The sequence below is a fragment of the Delphinapterus leucas genome, chromosome 7 (assembly GCF_059928025.1).
Source record: "Delphinapterus leucas isolate spDelLeu-1000000601 "Yukka" chromosome 7, BTC_Dleu_Yukka2, whole genome shotgun sequence".
In the NCBI taxonomy this organism is placed as follows: domain Eukaryota; kingdom Metazoa; phylum Chordata; class Mammalia; order Artiodactyla; family Monodontidae; genus Delphinapterus; species Delphinapterus leucas.
This window is the reverse complement of record NC_143135.1, coordinates 77,833,025-77,857,304: the sequence shown is the minus strand read 5'-3', so window position 1 is coordinate 77,857,304 and position 24,280 is coordinate 77,833,025. Positions and strand designations below refer to the sequence as shown.

At 40.1% G+C, this 24,280-nt stretch overlaps 1 protein-coding gene and 1 pseudogene across 2 annotated transcripts in view; one reads left to right on the top strand and one right to left on the bottom strand.

Moving 5' to 3' along the window:
* TMEM123 (transmembrane protein 123) overlaps positions 1–24,280 on the top strand; it is a 72,420-nt gene that overhangs the window by 21,983 nt on the left and 26,157 nt on the right. The window lies entirely within an intron of this gene.
* On the bottom strand, positions 20,548–22,556 carry LOC149748769 (synaptobrevin homolog YKT6 pseudogene; annotated as a pseudogene).

Below are 24,280 nucleotides of genomic sequence, written 5' to 3'. Positions count from 1 at the left end.
ATGCAAGAGACTTTTTGGCATTAATTTTGTATCCTGCAACTTTACCATATTCATTGATTAGCTCTATCTGGTGGCATCTTTAGGATTCTCTATGTATAGTATCATGTCATCTGCAAACAGTGACAGTTTCACTTCTTCTTTTCCAATTTGTATTCCTTTTATTTCTTTTTCTTCTCTGATTGCCATGGCTAGGACTTCCAAAACTATGTTGAATAATAGTGGTGAGAGTGGACATCCTTGTCTTGTTCCTGATCTTAGAGGAAATGCTTTCAGTTTTTCACCATTGAGAATGATGTTTGCTGGTTAGTCGTATATGGCCTTTATTATGTTGAGGTAGGATCCCTCTATGCCAACTTTCTGGAGAGGTTTTATCATAAGTGGGTGTTGAATTTTGTCGAAAGCTTTTTCTGTATCTACTGAGATGACTATATGGTTTTTATTTTTCAGTTTGTTAATATGATGTATCACAATGATTGATTTGCATATATTGAAGAATTCTTGCATCCCCAGGATAAATCCCACTTGATCATGGTGTATGATCCTTTTAATGTGTTGTTGGTTTCTAATTGCTAGTATTTTGTTGAGGATTTTTGCATCTATATTCATCAGTGATATTGGTCTGTAATTTTCTTTTTTTTGTAGGATCTTTGTCTGGTTTTGGTATCAGGGTAATAGTGGCCTCATAGAATAAGTTTGGGAGTGTTCCTTCCTCTGCAATTTTTTGGAAGACTTTGAGAAGAATGGGTGTTAGCTCTTCTCTAAATATTTGATAGAATTCATCTGTGAAGCCATCTGGTCCTGGACTTTTGTTTGTTGGAAGATTTTTAATCACAGTTTCAATTTGATTACTTGTGATTGGTCTGTTCATATTTTGTGTTTCTTCCTGGTTCAATCTTGGAAGGTTATAACCTTTCTAAGAATTTGTCCATTTCTTCCAGGTTGTCCATTTTATTGGCATAGAGTTGCTTGTAGTAGTCTTTTAGGATGCTTTGTATTTCTGCAGTGTCTCCTGTAACTTCTCCTTTTTCATTTCTAATTTTATTGCTTTGAGTACTCTCCCTCTTTTTCTTGATGAGTCTGGCTAATGGTTTATCAATTTTGTTTATCTTCTCAAAGAACCAGCTTTTAGTTTTATTGATCTTTGCTATTGTTTTCTTTGTTTCTATTTCATCTATTTCTGCTCTGATCTTTAGATTTCTTTCCTTCTACTAACTTTGGGTTTTGTTTGTTCTTATTTCTCTAGTTCCTTTAGGTGTGAGGTTAGATTGTTTATTTGAAATTTTTCTTGTTTCTTGAGATAGGCTTGTATTGCTGTAAACTTCCCTCTTAGAACTGCTTTTGCTGCATCCCATAGGTTTTGGATCATCGTGTTTTCGTTGTCATTTGCCTCTACGTATTTTTTAATTTCCTCTTTGACTTCTTCAGTGATCTCTTGGTTATTTAGTAGCATATTGTTTAGCTTCCATGTGTTTGTGTTTTTTACATTTTTTCCCTGTAATTGATTTCTAATCTCAGTGTTGTGGTTGAAAAGATGCTTGATATGATTTCAATTTTCTTAAATTTACTGAGGCCTGATTTGTGACCCAAGATGTGATCTATCCTGGAGAATGTTCCATGTGCACTTGGGAAGAAAGTGTAATCTTTTTTGGATGGAATGTCCTATAAATATCAATTAAATCTCTCTGGTCTATTGTGTCATTTAAAGCTTCTGTTTCCTTATTAACTTTCTGTTTGGATGACCTGTCCATTGGTGTAAGTGAGTTGTTAAAGTCCCCCACTATTATTGTGTTACTGTCATTTTCCTCTTTTGTAGCTGTTAGCAGTTTCCCTGTATATTGAGGTGCTCCTGTGTTGGGTGCATATATATTTATAATTGTTATATCTTCTTCTTGGATTGATCCCTTGATCATTATGTAGTGTTCTTGTCTCTTGTAACCTTCTTTATTTTAAAGTCTATTTTATCCGATATAAGCATTGCTACTCCAGCTTTCTTTTAATTTCCATTTGCATGGAATACCTTTTTCCATCCCCTCACTTTTAGTCTGTATGTGTCCCTAGGTCTGAAGTGGGTCTCTTTTAGACAGCATATATACAGGTCCTGTTTTTGTATCCATTCAGTGAGCCTACGTCTTTTGGTTGGAACATTTAATCCTTTCACGTTTAAGGTTATTATATGTATGTTCCTATGGCCATTTTCTTAATTGTTTTGTGTTTGTTTTTGTAGGTCCTTTTCTTCTCTTGTGTTTCCCACTTAGAGAAGTTCCTTTAGTATTTGTTGTAGAGCTGGTTTGGTGGTGCTGAATTCTCTTAGCTTTTGCTTGTCTGTAAAGCTTTTGATTTCTCCATCAAATCTGAATGAGATCCTTACTGGGTAGAGTAATCTTGGTTGTATGTTCTTCCCTTTCATCACTTTAAGTATATCATGCCACTCCTTTCTGGCTTGTAGAGTTTCTGCTGACAAATCGGCCGTTAACCTTATGGGTATTCCCTTGTATATTGTCATTTTTCCCTTGTTGCTTTCAGTTATTTTTCTGTGTCTTTAATTTTTGTCAATTTGATTACTATGTGTCTCCGCGTGTTTCTCCTTGGGTTTATCCTGTATGGGACTCTCTGCGCTTCCTGGACTTGGGTGGCCATTTCCTTTCCCATGTTAGGGAAGTTTTTGACTATAATCTCTTCAAACATTTTCTCGAGTCCTTTCTCTCTCTCTTCTCCTTCTCAGACCCCAATAACGCGAATGGTGGTATGTTTAACGTTGTCCCAGAGGTCTCTTAGGCTGTCTTAATTTTTTCATTCTTTTTTGTTTATTCTGTTCTGCAGCAGTGAATTCCACCATTCTGTTTTCCAGGTCACTTATCCATTCTTCTGCCTCAGTTATTCTGCTATTGATTCCTTCTAGTGTATTTTTCATTTCAATTATTGTATTTTTCATCTCTGTTTGTTTGTTCTTTAATTCTTCTAGGTGTTTGTTAAACATTTTTTACGTCTTCTCAATCTTTTCCTCCATTCTTTGCTGAGGTCCTGGATCATCTTCACTATCATATTCTGAATTCTTTTTCTGGAAGGTTGCCCATCTCCACTTAATTTCGTTGTTTTTCTGGCGTTTTATCTTGTTCCTTCATCTGGTACATAGCCCTCTGCCTTTTCATCTTGTCTCTCTTTCTGTGAATGTGGTTTTTGTTTCACAGGTTGCAGGACTGTAGTTGTTCTTGCTTCTGCTATCTGCCGTTTGGTGGATGAGGCTAAGAGCCTTCTGCCAGTTTCCTGTTGGAAAGGACTGGTGGTGGGTAGAGCTGGCTGTTGCTCTGGTGGGCAGAGCTCAGTAAAACTTTAATCAGCTTGTCTGGTGATGCGTGGGGCTGGGCTCCATCCCTGTTGGTTGTTTGGCCTGAAGTGACCCAACACTGGCGCCTACCCAGGCTTTTTGTGCGGCTAATGGTGGGCTCTAGGAGGGCTCACACCAAGCAGTACTTCCCAGAACTTCTGCTGCCAGTGTCCTTGTCCTCACGGTGAGCCACAGCCACCCCCGGCCTCTGAAGGACACCCTGCAACACTAGCAGGTAGGTCTCGTTCAGTCTCCTGTGGGGTCACTGCTCCTTCCCCTGGGTTCCGATGCACACACTACTTTGTGTGTGCCCTCCAAGAGTGGATTCTATTTCCCCTATCCTGTCAAAGTCCTGCAATCACATCTCACCAGCCTTCTACGTCTGATTCTCTAGGAATTCCTCCTCCCATTGCTGGACCCCCAGGTTGGGAAGCCTGACGTGTGGCTCGGGACCTTCACTCCAGTGGGTGGACTTCTGTTTTATAAGTGTTCTCCCGTTTGTGAGTCACCCACCCAACAGTTATGGGGTTTGATTTTATTGCAAGTGTGCCCCTCCTACCATCTCACTGTGGCTTCTCCTTTGTCTTTGGATGTGGGGTATCTTTTTTGGTGAGTTCCATTGTCTTCCTGTTGATGAATGTTCAGTAGTTAGTTGTGATTCTGGTGCTCTCACAAGAGGGAGTGGTTTGTGTCTTTTTATTAATTTTTTTCTGATTATAAAATAGTATATATAGTTCCTGTCAAAATTTTGGAAACTAGAGCAAGTATTTTTTAATTATTCAAATTATTCCCACCAAGTGGTTTTAGGTTTTTTTAAACTCAAACTTAATATATAGGCACAGTTTCTTAAAATGGAAACTAATCCTCTTCTAATAAAAGACATTTTATTATGGTTACAACTTATGACATGAAAACAACTAGTTGAAAAGTGACAATTTTAGTGTGTTACCTGACTGTTCAATAAGAACTGGTTTGACAACTTTTTTCACTCTGCGATGAATTTGATTCACTAGTTTTAGTGTTTTTCACCCAATGTGTGTGTGCCCTGTTGTATTTTGGGGAAGATACAAAGAGAAAAATAATTGCTTTGCTGTTAAGTGAACTTGGGCAAGTTGCGTAACCCCTCTGTGCCTCATTTCCTTTTGTAAAAACTAGAACTGGTAAAATAATATAGCTGTCTCATGGGATAAATAACAAGTAAAGCGCCTGGCTTTAAAATAGCACCTGACACAGACTAAAAAGTAAATAAATGTGTTCCTCTTTGCTCTCTAGCCACAATGGTCCTTTTTTTTTCATTGAAATATAGTTAACTTAAAATAGTGTATTAGTTTCAGGTTTATAGCACAGTAATGTGGTATTCTTAAACATTAAGAAATGTTCGCTACAATAAGTCTAGTTAACATCTGTCGCTATACAAAGTGTCTACAATATTATTGATCATATTCCCTATACTGTACATTATCTTTTCATGACTTAGACTTATAAATAACTAGAAGTCTGTACCTGTTAATCACCCTATTTTGCTTGTTCCTCCACCCCCTTCCCTTTGGCAACCACCCGTTTATTCTCTGTACCTGTGAGAATGAGCCTTTTTTTTATTCCTCCCATCTGTGCTCTTTGCCGCAGAGCTTTTGCATATGCTGTTCTGTTTCCCTGAAGAGCTCTTCCCTCCCATCTTTGCCTTTGCCTGGTTAACACCCATTCAGCCTTAAGATCTCTGCGCCAGCTTCAATTCCTCAGGGAATAGACCTGTGGTTACAGGCCTTCAGAGGACCATATATGTTTGTGTGATGCTTTAGCTAAGAGTGCCTTCCCGACCAGAAAGTCATCTTCAGGGGCAATGCTGATTTCACTCAGCACCACATCGCTGGTGCTCAGCTCAGACCTGACCCATTTTTTTGAAACATAGGATAAATGAATGCTCTGGGATGAGGAAACCAGTTTTTGCGCTTGCTGCCCCAGGCTTACCTGCGAGGTTATTTGGGAGCTCCTTGGTCAAAATAAATCACCACCTGCTCTCTGCCTGACGTTTAACCAGACCCAGGCTTTTCACTTTACAAATTCTATTACTGTGTCTGTGGACAACTCTTTTCTTTCTTTTTGTTCACATAAAGCCCCTCCAACAAGGCCCTGATGCAATGAGGGGTGTGGGGAAAGGGCGGGACAGGGCCATTCAGATCCAAGAGGACAGAGAGGACCTTGCCAGGCTCACCAGGGCTGTGCTGTGGTCAGTCTTCCTGCTGAGTAGGAGATACCCAGGTTGTTCAGCCCTGGTGACCTTCTGGCAAGACATCTGTGCTCCGCATGACATAAGAGGGTCATAAAGGTGATGCAGGGAAGAGGTGTTGGGAGGCTTTACTGATGTTGAGGGAGGGGAAGGGGTTGCTGAAGTTCCTTAGGGAGTATGGATTTGATAATAATGCAGTGGGAAGCCATTGCAGGATTTTAAACAAATTAGTTTAAATGGATGATGGGCCAGGTGGCTAGTGGTGGAGATGAAGATAGATTCTGCTGATGGATTGGGTATGGCAGGTAAGAGGAAGGGATGGCTGGTGGCTGGGTATTTGAGTTTGAGCTCAAATGTTTTATTGGCCCAGTCAAACCCAGACAGCTGGCCACCACGTATCTGGGCGGTTATTACAGGGGAGAAGTTAAGAATGAGAACAGCTGAGAGATCATGGCAGGCTGGAGGGGAAGAGTGGGCAGTATCCAAAGAGGTAAAGCCTCATGATGAAAGAGGAAAAGAGTAAGGACAAAGCTGGGGGTTACATAAGTGAAGGGTGAAGAGAATCCCACTTTATTACACTTCCTTGCCTTTGAGAAAGATGGGAGGTAGGGGTTACAATGTGAAAATTAGGCAGTTTTAACTTCTTGTATGAGCCAGTTATTAGGGGTTTCTTGCAGGATAAATCTTAGAAACTGTCATTTAGTAGTTATATTGTCCCATTTTATTTCTTTAACATTTCTTACAAGGCAGGTCCAGTGTGATGAACTCCCACAGCTTTTGTTTTTTCAGGAAATCTTTATCTCTTCTTTATTTCTGAAGGACACCTTTGCCAGGTATAGAATTCTTGGTTGACAGCTTTTTTCTTTCAATATTTTGAATATTTATTTCAATATTTTGAATATATAATTCCATTCTCTCCTGGAGTGAAATGTTTCTATTTAGAAATCCACTACTAGTCTTATGGGGTTTCACTGTGTGTAAGTACTCTTTTCTCTTGTTATTTTCAAAAAAAATCTTTGTCTTTGACTTTAGACAATTTAATTATAGTGTATCTCAGTGTAGTTCTATTTGGATTCTACCTATTTGGGGTCCTTTAGTCGTTGTGGATCTGGAAATCCATTTCTCCCTTCAAGTTTCAGATTTTTTCAGCCATTATTGCTTTATTTTTTTTCTTTTATTAAAGTATAGTTAATTTACAATGTTGTGTTAGTTTCAGGTGTACAGCAAAGTGATTCAGTTATACATATTTTTTTTTCCTTTTTCAGATTCTTTTCCCTTATAGGTTATTAAAAGGTACTGAGTATAGTTCCCTGTGCTATACAGTAGGTCCTTGTTGTTTATGTGTTTAATATATAGCAGTATGTATGTGCTAATCCCAAACTCCTAACTTATCTCTCCCCCCTCACTCTGCTCTCCCCTTTGGTAACCATAAGTTTTTTTTTTCTACGTCTGTGAATCTATTTCTGTTTTGTAAATAAGTTCATCTGTATCATTTTTTTAGACTCCACATATAAGTGATATCATATATTTGTCTTTCTCTGTCTGCCTTACTTCACTTAGTATGATAACCTCTAGGTCCATCCATGTTGCTGCAAATGGCATAATTTCATTCTTTTTTATGGCCGAGTAATATTCCATTGTGTATACATGCATACATCTTTATCTGTTCATCTGTTGACAGACATTTAGGTTGTTTCCATGTCTTGTAAATAGTGGTGCTGTGAACATTGCATTATTGCTTTAAATATACTTTCTGTTTTCTTCTGGAATTCCCATAATGCAGATATTGTTTGTTTTGATTATGTCCTATAAGTCCCATAGTCTTTCTTCACTCTTTTTTCTTTCTTCTGTTTGCTCTTCAGACTGGATAATGTCAAATGTTCTGTCTTATAGGTCACTGATTCTTCTGCATGGTCAAGTCTACTTTTGAGTTGTCTGTTGAATTCTTCAGTGCAGTCATTGTATTTTTTAGCTCTAGGATTTGTGGGGTTTTTTTTAATTGTTTATATTCCTTTGTTGAACTTTCTGTTTTGATCATACATTGTTTTCCTAATTTCATTTAGTTGCCTGTGTGTTTCTGCAGTTCACTAAAATTCTTTAATTATTCTGAATTCTTTGACAATTCATAGATCTCCATTTCTTTAGGTTCAGTTTTTGGAGCTTTGTTAGTTTCCTTTGGTTGTGTCATGCTCAACAAATTTTTCGTGATCCTTGATTCCTTGTATTGGTATCTGCACATTTGAGTAAGTGGCCTCTGCTTCCAGTCTTTACGGGTCTGGTTTGGCAGAGACAGCTCTTTACCAGTCAGCTCAGTTTGGGTCTGTGCATATGTCTGCTGGTAACATCCTTGGGCAGGTGGGGCTTGCTATCAGGGTATATTTTGAGTGAGGCCACTGCCTGGGCTTTAAGGTCAGGGGTAAGGGGGTGGTACCACTAACCAAGAGCAGGTAGATAGGATTGCTGACTTTGTCCCCTGCTCCACGACTGCCTGGATTCTCTGGTCAATCCTAGTAGACAGTCCAGACTGGGTACTACATTCAGAAGTAGATGGGGCTATGAGTTAGCTTCTCTCCCCTGGTGTGGTAGCAAAATGGGTCCCAGGGCCTACACAGCTTGTTGTTTAGGAACCTGAATCAGGCAAGACTGTACACTGAATTCTCTGGCCAGATAGAGCCACTGGCTCTTTATTCAGGTGTCACTGTGAGCACGTGACAAGGAACAGTAAGCAAGGCTGTTGGATGGGCCACGCAGCCACCCATGTGCTCTGCTGAGATGGGCTGAAGGCTGTATTCAGCAATAGTCAGGGCTACAAATTAGTTTTCCTACCCAGGCACAGGGGGAGAACCAGCTCCAAGGCTGGTAAGGCTGTTTGTGGTCTTGACTCAAGCCACCTGTTCCCCAAGCTTCCTGGCCAAACAGGGCCACTTGCTTTGCTCTGCAGACTACCAGCTCTGACTGCCAGCTCTGACTGCTCAGCTATTTCCAGGCATTCTTGTCAGAAGCTCCTGGGTAGGGCTGGGAGCTTCACTCTTCAGTGGCCAGGACTATGACTCAGCTCTCTTGCCTGGGTATGGTGGGAGGGCAAACACCTGCAGGTTTTCCCTGTCAGGCTTTCTGGTCTGGAGGGGCCAGGAGCTGCCCTCAGCTGTAGACCTGGTATGATTCAGCTCCCCTGCCTGGGAGTGGACGGAGACCAGGCTCCAGGGCCAGCAAATCTCTTCATTTGAGGCATGCAGACCTGCATGCCACTGAGTTCGCTAGTCAGACTGCCCCGACTTGGTTCTGCAGATGAGCAAAGCTGCTAGTTGGGATTACTAGTTGGGTGCGCAGGCAGGGACTTGGTCTACCACGATCCTAGGGCCGCTTATTGCAAGCCCCTAGCCCCCTTCTTCATCACAGTCAGGTGCTCAGTGGTCAAGCCCCACAGATTCTCCTGCAGTCCCCAGGGGACAAGACTGGAGTGGGGGCTCCCGAGAAGCTACCCACAAAATGTGGGAGCTGGATGTCCACGCTGGGCTCTCTTTACCCCTAAAGGAACTGTAGGCGCAGGGGGACCTCCTGGCATGGTGCTGTGCTGTCCAGGGGAGTCTGTCTTGGTCTCTGTGGTGCGGTGGAGGCGGGGGTGCTTTAGCCTCACTCTCGTATTCTTGGATTCTCAGTGGTGTCTTGTCAGTGAACAGTCATCGTTAGTTCTTCTCGTGAAGGGGAGTGAAGTCAGGAATGTTCTATGTTGCCATCTTGGTGATGTCACTCTGAAGAGTTTCTTAGTATATGCAAATATGCAGTCACTGCTGTTTGAATTGTTTTTCATCAACATGTACTACTTTCAGCATTTCAGGAAGAGGAAGAATACAAATACTTCTAAGTAAAAGGAGGGGTGAATTTTAAAATTTTCAAAATGTGGATCTTATGATCTGCTTCCTTTCATAGATGAGAAGCTGTCTTTTTACATCTAGTAAACAATTAATGTGTGGCTCCCAAGTCCCAGGAACACTGCTAGACTCAGTATACAACAGTGAAAGAAGGGAATCCTTGCTCTTGTCAAGATCATGCTCTATGGTCATGAACGAGAGTGACCAGCACCATGTGATGTGTGTTCTCAAGACCCAGTGAGGAAACAAGTCACCAGCTTTGCCAGACCCATAGGAGCTCACCAGGAGAAGAACAGGACACTCCAGATTGAGGCAACAGAAAGTCCAAGGGCATAGGTGAAAAATGAAAGTCTCTGTGGAATCTCCCTCCGAAGGAAAGTCAACTGTCCAACTTCTCAGGGGTTTATCATGGAGAAACCATAGGATTTAGAAGATGTCAGCAGGAAACATCACTTGTCTTTCCCTTAGTTGTATGATTTTTTTTCTTTTGCTTATTTAACCTATTTATGCTGGTAGCTATGCTAATGCTTAATTATGTGTGAAAATTATAAACCAAAAAGTACTATATAGTTCCTCAGTGAATGCCTAAACTTACCAGAGAGGAGAAAGTATTCAGTTCCTAATTTTTTCAGTTGAGTTTAATTGTCCTAGGTATTAAATTTTCTTGTAAGAGTTGTTATGTAATCCAAGTTTTGCCATGACTTCTTTCTTTTTATTCAAAAAGCTTCTGTTTCACAAAGTAGCCTTGAGATTAAGCAATCCGTAGTAATTCTGACACACCAAGGATAATACATTCTTAGTTGCATTGCATAGTTGTATTGATGAGACTTGGCATCACATGTACAACGTATGTGTTGCCATCTCTGTAAAGAGGTTAATCTCTCTTCATGTTAGGTTTGATTGAGAATGATTCTGTTTATAAATAAGCTCTAGATCATACTGACCCAGAATAAAATCTTTAGACTAAGTGCTTTATATGATGCTAAGTCCCTATAAATTCGGTGAGTCTAGCTGCATCTGAAATACATACTCGCTTACCAATTAAAGGTGCTATGTATAAGATGTAAAACATCTTCTTAGTTGAGTGCTATGATTATAACAGTTTACAATCAAGACATAATCCAGTTGGCTTGGCATAAATATAGTAGCATTACAGCACACAGACACAGGCATTCATGTTTTCGTGTTTGTTAGCTTAGAGCCAGAGGTTCATAGAGGGGTATCAAAGTCCATTTCAAAGAGAAAAGTCTAATTTTAGAAGCTTGCAGTTTACACACCAAGCTTGCCTTTCAATAAATAGCTTGTGTAATCTTCCTGCTGGCACAAGTTGAAAAGTACATTGTTGGAAAGGAAAAAGAAAAAACTGAAGAGAAATGATAAACTTGTTTATGAAGAAAAAGAACAGGAAGAATAAAGTAGACATCGTCACAGATTTAGTTTTCATATTGTTGAAAGTATTTGGTTGCAAGCAACAGAAACCAACTCTAGCTAACTTAGGCAAATAAGAAATTATTGGACACCAATGGGGTCACTCACAAAATCAAAGAGAAAGAACTGAACAACTAGACCTAGTCCTAGGGATTTCAAGGGCAGGAGTGAACAGAAGATATCTTTAGGGAGTTGCCATTAAAATGACTGTCAACTGTTTTCCATCCTAGTGTACACTGCTCGAGTTTCAGATTCCTGGGAGAGTCTGATTGGCTTAATTTGAATCACTTGCCCACCCATTGACAGTCCCTCCAAACTACATGGAATGTGAGGGATGCATCTCTAAGGAAGAGTGGAAACTGTGACAGAAACTGAGGATCACGGGCTTCCCTGGTGGCGCAGTGTTTGGGAGTCCGCCTGCAGATGCAGGGGACACGGGTTTGTGCCCCAGTCCGGGAAGATCCCACATGCCACGGAGCGGCTGGGCCCGTGAGCCATGGCCGCTGAGCCTGCGCGTCCGGAGCCTGTGCTCCGCAACGGGAGACGCCGCAACAGTGAGAGGCCCGCGTACCGCAAAAAAAAAAAATGAGCATCAGGAGCTGGACAGGGAAAAAACAGTGGATGTTCACTACACCACATAGCCACAATCAGTAGTAATGATTTTGCCCGACCAGAGTACATGGCCAATAGTTATTGGTATTTCTCTTCAGAAACATCTCTTGTCAGCTTTGTATTCATATGTGAGCTGTGGGAAAAATATTATGCCACTTTGATGGAGAGGGACCATTTCTCATGAATTTCAGAGTATCATTATCATTTATCTTTGTAAATTGTCCAGATGGCCAGGAATTTCTGATATGGAGTAAAAATATTCTAGAATCACTTTTCTTGTTTGCTTTTCATTTTTTTTTCAGGAAGCTCTTACACTAGAAGTATGTCTTGCCAGAAAGTTATCATGATAATTCTCAAAAGGTATATGTATATTCTTCTTTTCTACATCTCAACGTAGAGAAAATATTCTTTGTCTCCCTGAATGGACTGACAGATTGTTTACATTTAAAGTCTGTTTCCTTAGAACTTATACCCACCCTATTCCTTCTCTACCACTTCTACCCTTCCCCTTGTTCCTCATGGTTCTTGGGCGTGTACTACTTTAGCAGGGACCTGGGGTGGCTTTCGTGAAACTAAATACAATCAAAAAGCCCAGGGAACAAGAATTAATTTAAATGTGTTAATTTAATTCAACCTTCTGCTGCAGCGGCCACTGAAAAGCAGTGGTCATTACTCTGTGCCGTGGCCACAGACCTCAGCGAGGACCACAAGGCGGCCAAGCACGCTCAGTTTGTGCTGGACTAATCCCAGAGGTATATGGTTTCGCTCTGTGTGAGTAGTGTACACGTGGGACTGTCAAGGTTTCCAAGGACAAGTGGGCCCTCAAGTTCATGAGGAAAAGGGTGGGGACACACATCCGTGCCTAGAGGAAGAGGGAGGGGTTGAGCAGCTTTAAGGAAAACAGCTGCCAAGAAGGACTCAGCCTCCTTCCCTGAGGTACATAATCCAACCTTTACAGGGAAAAAGCATATACTGTTTGGGACATTAAGCCAACTGTGAATACTAGTGTTTTTCAGCCCACTAGCTAGATATAGAGGGTGGATAAGATACATGTAGTGTGTTCCAACCACAGACTAAAGGCTGTGAAAAGAGAACTTGCAAGAAGCCAAAACCCTGCAACTTGATTCTGCAACTTAAATTGTCCCACAGTAGACAGTAATACATTCACAATTAGAAAACTTCTGTTTGGTTTAGTGATATCCCAACTACCATAGAACAGCAAATAACTGCTGCATGTGCCCAGACACAAACCTTTTTATCCACAGCTTGCTGTTCAGTTAATAAAAAGTTTTGTGAATGGGCATATACATCAGTTATTTGCTATTCTGTGGTAGTTGGGATATCACTAAACCAAATAGAAGTTTTCTAATTGTGAATGTATTAGCCAGCCATGGATTTTGATCAATAAGTGGGAAATGAAACAGCCTTTGTAAACGTTAAGCCACATGCTCATTCAATCTTTATCTTCATATCCTAGTAAGTAAATTTGCTTTCCGTGTTAAACAACAGCAACAAAAGGCATACCAAAATCCTTGTATACCTTTGGGTGTAAACTTTTCTGGGGTTTTACATTATTATGAAGTCAAAGACAAATTTATAACTTCCTTGAGATAGCTAAAACTTACATAGCAACCTCTTTAAGTAGGGATAAATTATTATAAAGAAATTGATCCTGCATTATTTTCTACTCAGGACAGGGTTTTGGTTAAATACATTTTTGTTCTGTTTTAAAATCTCTTATACATGCTGTGTCCATCTACTAGTTAGCTGCAAAGCAGTTGACCTCAGGCAAAGTTAAGTCCCTTGGGAAGTCCAGTACCTAGAGATAGGGAGACAATTTTGCTTGACATTGACACTATTTAGTTAGAAGTAACTATAAGTGTTTCGGTAGATCAGTGGAAATTGATTTTGGATGTTAGATAGTAGAAACTTCTTTTACCTTGAGGAGAACATAAATATTGTCAATAATATCCATTAAAATATGAATAGGGGAAGAATGGAAAATAAGGCATAGAACTAATTCCAACCCACAGGGGTTTTATGAAGATTGGCTGAGGTAAACTGAGGAGTGTTACAATACATAATAAATTCTCTTTGGCCATTATAGCTTTTTTAAATTGTCGGCTCTTATTTTTACCAATCTGAGTTTTCATTGGCCTTTGTTTTTCTTACACAGTTAGAGGGAAAGGAATTATGATATGACCTTAAAATCTCTGTGCCTCAGTTTTCTTCTAGTACTTCTTTATAGGGTTGTTGTGAGGATTAAGTGAGTTAATACATGTAAGGGACTTAGAACAGTGCCTGGCACATAATAAACACTATGTATATGTTAACTATTGTTATTGTTAAGAACGATCCAAATACAGTGCTCAAGAGTGGAGAAGTCAGAATTCTAATAGGTTGCTATAGTAACTTAGACTCAAAGCTATAAAAATTTAGCTGACCTTCCTATCAAAGTTCAGTGATAATTCTGCTACATAAGCCTCTGGTATTCTTTTGTTATATCCACTCAGCAAATGTTCATTCTGAACCTAATGTGTCGGGCAGTGTGCCAGGTTTTGTGAGAGCTATGGAGCCCAAATGGATATAGACACTGCCCTCATGATACTTAAATAAGAACAAAATTAGCTATAATAAAAAAATATGCTAAGTATAGTAGGAACTTGCACTCAGAAGAGGGAGAGATTTACTTTCAGTTAGGAAAATCTTGAAGTAAATAGCACTTGAACTAGGTCTGAGTGGATGTGACGTTCAGAGGTGGAGTGAGGAAGAAACAGGTTTGTCATTGGAGGACACGATGTGAGGAAAGGAGTGGGGAAAGGAGTGGGTCTGTGCTGGAAAGGTGGTCCAGGCTGTCTTTAGTTGTACCTTCCCTGTTGTAAAATGAGGGTGGAGGTGCTAAAAATGGTACATACTGGTTGAACATACTACTGCTGCCAAGCATTTTGCAGGTATTTCACACTTGTTACTGAATTCCGTACAATAACCAGATGAGCTAAGTATTATTTTCCCTATTTTTGAGGTGAGGAAAAGTTGTATACTTAGAAAGTAACTGCACAACCATTTAAGCACAGGAGTGGTTGATGGCAAAAGCCTGGGTTTCTTTCTAACATACCTGGCTGCCTCTTCAAAATCGCAAGCGATTGGTTGACAGATAATTAAACACATTCCACCGTCTTGAGAATACTAATTGATACCAATTAGAATTTTCTTCATTACCACTTCTACAGTTTCAGCAAACAGATTTTCTGCCTCCAGCGTTTCCCAGAAACCCCTGATAAGAAGGTTTGTCTTTCCCCAAGACTGTTTCTGAAAAGGTTGCTGGTGAGCATACAGTCCGTGCAGAGTTGGATGGTCGTTCTGGCTGTAGTGACTTGGGGTCCCACATCTACAAGCTGGACCCTCTCCCTTTTCAGTATCAGATAAATAGCGTTATCTGTGTAATCAAGTTCAAACTCAGAATGGAATTCAGGGACTCTGTGCCTTGGCTCCATTCACTTCCTGGCTTTGTTTCCAGATCTATAAAATAGCAGTAAAAATACTTTTATATGCCTCAAGGTTTATTGTGGGATAAGATAAAATTTAGTACATGGAATACTTCATAAACTATTCACTGCCTTATAAATATTGTTTCTATAATCATAGTCTTGTGAAACAGTTACATCCTCAGAGGATACATAGGGGTCTTTGTTCCTACACTTGAGTGGCTTCAGATGGCTTATTTTAGCTTCTCCTTTTTTCTAACAGACTCAACTGTCATGTCTTTGTATTGTCATTATGCTTCCCTCCAATAGCCCACTCCTCTCTCAATTTGCTTTTAATCAGCAGTCAACTAGGAAACCACATAATAGAACTTGCTGGCAGTGTGTCTAAAATTAAAGAAATTTTGTTTTCTCTTTAACAAGGGGTGAGAGGAAATTTTTTTTGATCTCAATTGGCTTAAAATTTCATATTAATTTTTTAAATCATAAGTTTTTAAGCATTTTTAGAAATTAATAATGCGTGCACTTAATCTTTCAAACAATGCAAAAGCATATAAAATAAAAAGATCTGATCCCATCCTCCCTTTCCTTCCCAACAACTCCCTAGAAATAATCACTATTTACTGGTATGAATATATGAGATAGGCACATAATGGTCTGCAACTTGCTTTTTTGACCAAACTGTTGAGCTTTTAGTGTCAGTACATTATTGGTTATTGCTACATAATAGAACCCCAGAACTTAGTGGTTTGACTATATTTATTACCTGAGTTCCTGTGAGTCAGGAGTTCAGTAGCGGCTTAACTGGGCGCTTAGCTGGAGGTAGATTTGAGGTTGCAGTACTGGAGGCTTGAGTGGGGCTGAAGGCTTTACTTCTAAGGTGAAAAAACTCACAGACAGGCTGTTGGCAGGAGGCCTCAGTTCCTCTCTCTATAGGGTTGCTTGAGGATCTTCACAACATGGTAGCAGGCTTCCCCAAGAATGAGCCATCTTAGAGATTCACTAGATCCTAGAGAGAGCCAAGTAGAAGCAATCCTTTTTCTGACCTAGCCTCCGAAGTTACATCATTTTGCCATATTCTTTGCTGGAAGCAAGTTTCTAAGTTAGGTCCACATACAAGGGAAGTGAAATTAGACTTCACCTTTTGAAGGGAGGCATATCAAAGAATTTGTGGATATGTTTTAAACCACCAAAGTATGTATAGCTCTCTCATTCATTTTCATGTTTGTGTTATGTTCCATAGTATGGAGGTACCATAATTTCCTTAACCATGCCCCCATTAGTAGATACTGTTACTCTTCTAAACAGTGCTTCAGAGAATACACACATACACCTTTACCAACTTGAGCTAGAATTTAGCCAGATACGTAAAAGTAGTTGTTGGGTTCTGAAGGTGGGCCAAAGGGGATGGATCCCTTAAAACTAAAGAGCTGGGATGCATGAAGGCATGTTTTGCCTTTCAGCTGTGTTCTGGCTAGATAGTTCAGAAAGATATTGGAGTTAGTCATTTCATGTAATCAGACTCATACAAACAGAAAACATCTCAAAATATTCTCGGTATTAAAAACAAGTTTAATACTATGAGAAATGTGTGAATTAGGGGTATAGATGTCAACATGAGTGAAATTTATTAATGTAATATTGAGTACAAAAAACAAGAACAGGAAAATATATAGCATGATGCTAGTTATATAAAATTTAAATGTGAAAAACAGTATTTTGTTGCTTAGAAATAGTGTACGGTAAAAATATAAAGAAATCTATGATAAATTCAGGGTAGTGGTTACTTGGAATGGACTGCAGTTGAGGAGGTACACACTTTTAGGGGGTTTCTTAATTGGCAGTTTTATTTCTTTATCAGAATAATGAGGACACAGATGTTGGTATTATTCTTTGTACTTTTTTGGTACATCTACAGTTATCACAATGAAAATTATGAGAGGCTCTTGATTTTTAAATTCTGAGCTCTTATTTTAGCTTCAACTTTTGGGGTATTAAGTATATACATTTGTTTATTGATGGTGATTTTAGTGCAGTGAAGATAGTCAAAAATTAATTAATTTTTAGGTAAAGTTAATACCTAAAGTAAATACAGTAGGCTCTGGAATTCAGGTGGATTTTCATCAGGAGACAATGAGCAAATCAATGAAAAGATTACCAGGCTCGGAGGAGTCCAAAGACCTGTGTTATGGTCTGTTCACCACCACGTCTGACAGCGATTTGGAGCATTTAGTTAACTTGAGTCACAGTTTTCTCATCTGTAAATTGCAGGGAGCAAACCCACTTCTCGGTGCTATTATACAGATCACATGAAATTTTTTAAAAATTAAAAATATGAAAAGCACCTAGTCCAGTTACTGGCGCAGCAGATGTTCATTATTTTCTTCCTACTCCCACAGATTACTGCCATCATGATTCTGGTACCATGTCTAGCATTTAAGCAAGTATGTATTTTTGGTAATTATGTAAAGTTTGCATTTTTCTTTTGTCATGTAAGAAAAAATGTTCAGTATTAAATATTAAATTTTTGAATGCCTTTATACAATGAGTTAAAATTATTTAATAGTGGATTATAAACTGTACGGTTGTCATCTCTAGGGATTTCTTTTTGCTGACATTTGAGCAGACAGCTTTTTTGCTGACTGAATATCTCTTTGTTGTGTTGCTTTGAGCTCGTTAACGACCAAATTCTTATGTGGCAGCTGCACATTACACATGCTTATTCTCCATGTTCAGACCATAAATCTTCTGTGACTGAGTGACAACACCACCTGCAGAGTCTTTTGATGTTGCAGATATAGCACTAATAATGTTATTTCAAAATATTTCAGACCTGTTTTCTCATACATTTTAGCGCTACTGGGACAATGAAATGATATTTCAGGATATGAGAAGTTATTGTTATTGTTTTTTGTGTATTTTACAATGGAGACAGACTGGTAGTATTTGCTATATGTAGGATTGTAGAACATGGAACAGCAAGAGTATTCGGTATATACCCAGCTGAGGTTTGTTAAATAGAGTAACTCTGAGTATGTTATCATTTTTTCCCCCTAAAATCTATTTTCTAGCTTATTCTTATCTAACAACATGTTGAAGGTCAACATTGGGGCAATGACACAGTCACTCACCCATCCCAACCAAAGCTTTTTGTTTTGGTGCCACTACTTTTCGTGACTGGCAACGGAACACAGTGCTTGAAAGCAGAGGCTCAGTTCACGTCCTGGCTCCTCCCCTTACTAGTTTGTTCTCAAGTCACTGAACCTCTCTGTACCTCAGTTTCATCTGTAAAATGGGGATGACCTTAACATCTGCCTCTCGGATTATGAAGATTGCTAATATTTACAATATATTAGAGCAGTGTCTGGCTCAGAATGAGGACTGTTTAAAGATTCATTAAATAAACACATCAAATAAATATAGCAGACAGACAGCTGTAGAGCATAGAGCACACAGGACTGGGCTTGGCTCTGTGGGCTCATCCCAGATTGGATCTGTCCCCAAACAGTAAAAGGCACTGTCCTTTCAGTCAGATTAGTTATACAAGCTAATAAGGATAAGGAGGAATATAAAGTTATCCACAGATGATGCCTTCCCTTTGGCTTAACCAAACCAGAAGCCTAGGGGTTAAGGGAACCTCTGTCATTTTTTAGGGCAGAGGGCTGGTGGGACAAGGGTAGGGAGGGATCTAGAGGGACAAACAGAAAATATCCATCACAGTTTCTAAGACAAAGTGCATATTTATATATAGTGCATATATGATATGTAGATATGTGCATATTTCTATATAAATTTTCCATTATCTTTCAATATATTTTCTAAGTTTCTACAGAAAGAAGTGTGATCTCGGCATGTAACTGGAACGAAAAAGTCTCACAGTCACTTAAAGTGTATTTCCAGTATTACTACTTCCTGGCTTAAACAAAGGAGGAACACAGTTCATTTTCCACTTAATTCAGAAAAGCCATTCCAAGCATGGTAGGAAATGTTAAAGAGCTGATAGATAGAATTGATACTGCTACCTCCGAGGTAGAAATGCTGGCAAAACTATCCCCCAGTCTTTATGCCATATGCTTCTAATCTGCACCAATGATTCCTGTTCATAAATAGATATATTGAATTCTCTTTTTAGAGTAATAAATCTATGCCTAAATCAGTTTTTTCATTTTTCTTCTACTAGAGTACCATTGAGCTCACTCTGATGTTCACGTCTTCAATGGGAGGTAAAGCTGATATGGAATTTTCTGAATAAGAAAAGTGGTTAAAAGAACACTTCAGAAGAAACCATTGTCTAACAGACTGGACACACATTGTCCTGGGGAGTTGAGGTAGCTGAGAGATGATGAATGAACAGGCTTTAATTCTCTTGGTGATTTGTTGCTAGAGGACCATTTTAAATTTCTTCCCTGGAGCCTTGAGAAGGTAGCTCACCTGCCTCACAGCACTGGGTTAATTCTGTGTTCAGGTACACAAGGGACCTAATTAACCCTGGTTTGACAATTAGTTGTTGGTAGCTAATAACTAATTATTCAGGACATGAGGAAACACATCTTTGTAACCTTCCCTCCCCCTCCAAAAGCAATATATTCAATAAATTCACATAGGGGAACTTTAGCCTGCCTATGGTTGGGAGCCAATTTTGTTTGCCCGACTTTTGAGCCTTTGAATTTAATGAGGGGTTGCTGACACTTTCTCCCATTCAACAGCTAGGAATTTAGTTTTCCCAGATTTGCAAATCAGGATCAACTTTACCCAAAACACTGTGTGGGAGGTGGAATTCTAAGATGACCCCCCCAGTGACCCTCACCCTTTGTCTTATTCCCTCACCTGTGAATATGAGACATCATTCCTGTGATTATGTTATCTTACCTGGCAGAGGGGTTTTTGCAGATGTACTTAAGGTTAGTAATCAGTTGACCTTAAGATAAACTATTGAGTGGGCCTAGCATAATCATATGAGCCCTTTAAAAGCAAAGAGTTTTCTCTGGCTGGTGGCAGAAGTGGAAGTCGGAGAGATTTGAAGCGTGAGAAGGACATGCTGCTGTTGGCTTTGAAGACAGAGGGGCCACATGAATACCGGTGGCCTTTAAGAGCATGGAGTGGCCCCAGCTGACAGACAGTAAGAAAATGGGACCCTCATGCAAGGACCTGGATACTATCGGCAGCCTAAATTATCTTGGAAGCAGGTTTTTTCCCAGAGCCTCCAGATAAGAGGCAAGCGTAGCCACACCTTGATTTCAGCCTTCAGGAGACCCTGAGCAGAGACCCAGCTGAGCCGTCCATTCGTACTTATGACCTCCACAAGTGGAAGCTTATAAATGGTGTTTTAAGTGACTACATGTGTGGCCTAGAAGTATATTTTGCGACTAGTTTATCTTGAAAGGAATACCGGGGAGTTATACTGCTCGAAGCTATAAGTGCTATGGGTACTTTCCCGAGAAAAAAGTTGATGGCCAGGGTGTTTGCTTAGGATACAGTTATTTCAGTAATGGTGTGAAAAACCACACATTCTTCTGTTAGGGAGGAGTCTGCTGCTGGTATGTAATTTTTATGTGTTTGATTCTTACAGGAGCCTTTACAAACCATTAACATTTATTAAACAAACCCACAACCTGTGACGGAAATCAGTAAACTTTTTCTGTGAAGGGCCACGTGGTAAATACTTGTGGCTTTGGGGCCCATATGGTCTCCATCGCAACTATAATCAATTCTGTCCTGGCACCACAGCAGACACAGACAATATTTGAGTGAATGAGTGTAGCTGTGTGCCAGGAAAACTTTATTTATGGTCATAATTTGGCTTGTGTTATCAGTGTCTTATCTCTGGGTTTTTTTTCTTTTTACTCATGGCTGGTAGGTACTAGTTATTCCTTTAATTTATCACAACTGATTTCTGCCCTTATTCGTAGCTTTTCCTGACTTGAATTTACAAGAAACCTCCCCCACCAAAAAAAGTCTCTTTACTGAATTATCTTATAATCTTGAGCATGTTTTTTGTTTTTTGTTTTCCGGTACGCGGGCCTCCCACTGCTGTGGCCTCTCCCGTTGCGGAGCACAGGCTCCGGACACGCAGGCTCAGCGGCCATGGCTCACGGGCCCAGCCGCTCCGCGGCATGTGGGATCTTCCCGGACTGGGGCACGAACCCGCGTCCCCTGCATCGGCAGGCGGACTCTCAACTACTGCGCCACCAGGGAAGCCCTTGACCATGTTTTTAAGTGACAAAATTGGTAGGAGAAGGACTATGGAATCTGTTTTATTACATAAGCATAGTGTATAAAACTTAATTTTAAAAGAGGCAAAGGTCATTCCTTTTATTTATTGAGGTATAATTGATGTGAAACTTTATATTAGTTTCAGTCATACAGCATAATGATTTGATAATCGTGTATACTGGCAAAATGATAAGCCTAGTTAACATCCAACACTACACATAGTTACAAATTTTTTTTCTTTCTTGTGATGAGAACTTTTAAGATTTATTCTGTTAGTAACTTTTTTGTTTTTTTTAAACGGGAGTCACTGAGCTTTATGGTTTCATTTGGCCCCAAAAATACACTTTTAGGGGGCCTCAAATTACTAGACATGTGAATTTGAACGTTCCCCACTGCCAGGTCCCTTCCACCCTTCGGTTCCTCCCAGGAGCTCCAAAGCCAAAGTTGAGTCTGTCCCACTCGGGTCGTTCCACAGCGGCTCTGCTTCCTGGGGGCTGCAGTTGCGATGTGAATGACGGTGACGTTCCAGCTCAGGGGCCTCTGCCAGCTGCTGTCACATGATTGCATGGCACGAGTTTTGTTTCCAGGCCGTTTTATAGAAGGCTTTAGACTGTATTCCCAGCACTTCGGATTTGGACACCAGGTCATCTAGCTTCTCGCCTCGCTCTAACAAAGACTCCGTGGTGTTGTGCAGGATGATTTTGGTCTCATCTAGTTCAGCCTGCACTTTAGTCATTGGGTCAGCTTCTCGGAGGTTCTGGTATCTACTGAGGTGACTGTCCAGGCCTGCATACTGGATGGTATTGGGGGATCCAACTGGCCAGTCTGGCCTTTCGACCTGCTTGGAGAATTCGTCTAGTACCTTCTCCAGCAAGGTAAACGCCACCCGGGATGGGTATTCACTGTCAGCAATGACCACTCCCACCAGACTGTCGCTTCTCACTTAGACATGGCACAGATACTCTTGTTCTTTGACAGAAGCTCTGCTGCCTTTTGAAGAGCGCTCCACAATCAGTTGACTTGTGAAGGTCATGAATTCCTGAACTCTGGACCACTGGAAGAAGCTGAAGGAGGGCACGTCGTACGCAGCTTTGAGCGGCACCGCCTTGGCATCGCCTTTGTACGGGACGCTGAGGCTGTACAGCTTCATGGCACCGCGCCCTCGGGCCAGCTACCCGCCTGGCCGCGGGACCAGCTTGCAGGGAGCAGCATGGCGCTGCCCCTCAAGACCGCCATCAGCTGCTGACGGGTCGGCCGCTCTCTTAGTAACTTAAATGTGCAGTACAGTATTAACTATAGTCGCCAGTCTGTACATTACATCCCCTGACTTATTTATTGTATAACTCAAAGTTTGTACCTCTTGTCCTCTTCATCCTTTTCACCCACCACCCCTGCCCCGCCCCGCCCGAGCTTCTCCACATTTGACAGCCGCCTATCTGTGAGCTCAGTTTTTTCTTTTGATTCCACATAAAAGTGACATCGTACAGTATTTTTTTTCCTCTGACTTATTTCACTTGGCATAATGCACTCAAGGTCCATTCCTGTTGTCACAAATGGCAAGATTTCTTTTTTTTTTAATGGCTGAGCAATATTCCACTGTGTGTGTGTGTGTGTGTGTGTGCACGTGTGCGTGTGTCTGTGTCACATCTTTATCCATTCACTCATCAAAGGCCACTTAGGTTACATATCTTGGCTGTTGTACATAATGCTGGACTGAACATGGCAGTGTGTATATATATATATCTTTTCAACTTAGTGTTTTCATTTGGGGGGGGGGCGCTGGAATAAATACCCAGGGGTGGATTGCTGTATCATACAGTAGGTCTATCTTGAGGAACCTCCATACTGTTTTCCATAGTGGCTGCACCAATTTACATTCTCACCCAGAGAGCACAAGGATTCCCTTTTCTCCATATCTTTCCTAAGACTTGTTATTTTTTGTCTTTTTGATAATAGCCATTCTAACAGTTAGGAGGTGATATCTCATTGTGTCTCTGATTTGCATTTTCCTGATGATTAGTGATGTTGAACACTTTTCATATGTCTGTTGTATGTCTTCTTTGGGAAAATGTCTATTCAGATTCTGTGCCTATTTTTTAAATGAAATTACTGGTTTTCTTGCTATTGAGTTATATGACTTCTTTATATAATTTGGATACTAACCCCTTAACAGATACATGATTTACGAATATTTTCTCCCATTCAATAGGTTGCCTTTTCATTTTGTTGATGGTTTCGTTTGCTGTGCAGAAGCATCTTAGTTTGATGTCGTCCCACTTGTTTATTTTTGCTTTTGTTGTCTCTGCTTTTGGTGTCAATCCCAAAAATCATAGCCAAGACTTAAGGACTTTACCACCTATTTTTTTTTAGATGTTTTATAGTTTCAGGTCTTACATTAGGTACTATTAAGTCTTTACCCCACTTGGAATTAATGCTTTGTGTGTGGTGTAAGACAGCGGTTCAGTTTCATTCTGTTGCATATGGCTGTCCGGTTTTCCCATCTCCATTTATTGAAGAGATTGTTCTTTCCCCCATTGTATATTCTTGGCTTCTTTGTCATAAATTAATTGACCATACATGTGTGGTTTCTGGGCTCTGTGTTCTGTTGATATATATGTCTGTTTTCATGCCAATACCATACTGTTTTGATTACTATAGCTCTGTAATTATAGCTTAAATTTAGAAAGTGTGATGCCTCCAGCTTCGTTTTTATTTCTCAAGATTGCTTTGGCTACTCAGGGACTTCTGTGATTCCATACAAATTTTAGGATCATTTGTTCAATTTCTATGAAAAATACCATTGGAATTTTTATAGAGATTGCATGGACTCTGTAGATTGCTTTGGATGGTGTGGATATTTTAACAATGTTCTTCTAATTCGTGATCACAGAATATTTTTCCATTTATTTGTGTCTTCTTTAATTCCTTACATCAATGTCTTATAGTTTTCAGTATACAGGTCCATTACCTACTCGGTTAAATTTTTTCCTAGGTATTTTATTCTCTTTCATGCAATTGTAAATGGGATTGGTTTCTTAATTTCTCTTTGTGATAGTTTGTTATTAGTGTATAGAAACGCAGTAGATTTTTGTATATTGATTTTGTATCCTGAAACTTTATT